Here is a 1,433-nt window from a genome sequence, read left to right on the forward strand (position 1 = left end):
CTGGCTTCCTGCTGAGTCACTTAGCCAAACCTCTAGACTCCCCAAGTTGACACAGTGTATCAACCATAACACTCCACCCCTTGTCAACTTGGCAACCAGGTATATTTTTTTAAACCAGTTTTTAGGTACAAAGACATTGTATTTTATTAGAACCATAATGTTTTACCCCCTAAAGACTCACACACATCCCCTTACACAAAAGGCAGTTAGTCTATCTGCAAGAGTTGCCAAAGTCTTAAGAGTTGCAGCATAGCTGAAGAGTCTAAGTCTCAAGTCTCCTCCGAGATGTAAGGCAAACTCTTAGCTGTAACCCCCTGTGTAAATGAAAAGTTAAACACTTTTAACATTTAATGGCACAAAATAAGCAGTACCATTTTAAAAGGTACAAACAGGGGGATACAGAGCATTGGGACCAAAGCAAGTCTAAAATCCAGCAGGGCTAACATTATGTCCTGTAATTTTACATGTAGCATCTGAAGCAACTTGTGGCACATTGTGAGCTCTAAAGGGTTTGCATGAGTTTACCCCTATGGCACTTTTAGTGGTTGTAGCTTTTATGGCTTCTCTCTTAGGCCCACTTTGCTCCCTCCTTGTAGCTTTTTTTAGATGATATATGGTTTTGGCTTTTTTAAACTTTTGAGGTTTTTAGTGCCCCTTTTGCTTTACACTCACAGCTTTACACACTACCCGCTCAGGGGCACACTGCCTGGCCTCCCAGGCCTTTTGAAATCTGGGTGGAAGCCTTTGTAACCTCAGAACTCTTGCATTTTCCATGCCCCTAAAGCCAGGGCCATGGGGATGATGCCAAGGTCTGCTGCCACCGAGAGCAGTAGCCGAATTTTTTCTCTCTTGGCCATAGGGGTCAAGTGCCTGGATCGCTGGGCACTCTGAATCCAATTCTGACAAGCAGATTTTTTATGCTGCCGCCGTTGTGCAACCTGGTGCGGCTACCGCCGCTGCCATTCTGGAACATGGTGCCCTGAGGCTTCTTTCTCAAGGCAAGGTCTTTCACCTTTGCAGTTTTGAGGCTGCAAAGGGTGGAGACTTCCTGCTTCTTGTGATGCCCTCAGGCCATCTTTTCTATTTTGTTTTGTCTCAGCAGTAGAGATCTCTTCAACCTTATATTTGCAGTCCCCAGCTTTACTGGAGCTTTCTTTTTGGCCAAACGCACAACATTTTAAATCATCCTGCTGGGCTCTTTGTTCTTGATTCTCAATATAAATCTGGCTAAAAGCCCCCAATAATAGCCATGCTACTTCCCCAACGTCTGACTGCCTTGAAATTTTTTTTGTCAGATTAACCAGTCCACTGCCACCCTTAATGTCAGTCTTAGGCAAAGTCTCTGGACAGAAGCAAAATGCAGACAAACTCTCTGCCAAGCCATAACACACATCGTCTGGAGTCTAACAACCAATGAAGTCCTTCTTCCCAGC

Source organism: Chinchilla lanigera, unplaced genomic scaffold (assembly GCF_000276665.1).
Source record: "Chinchilla lanigera isolate Chin_1 unplaced genomic scaffold, ChiLan1.0 scaffold00009, whole genome shotgun sequence".
Classification (NCBI taxonomy): Eukaryota; Metazoa; Chordata; class Mammalia; order Rodentia; family Chinchillidae; genus Chinchilla; species Chinchilla lanigera.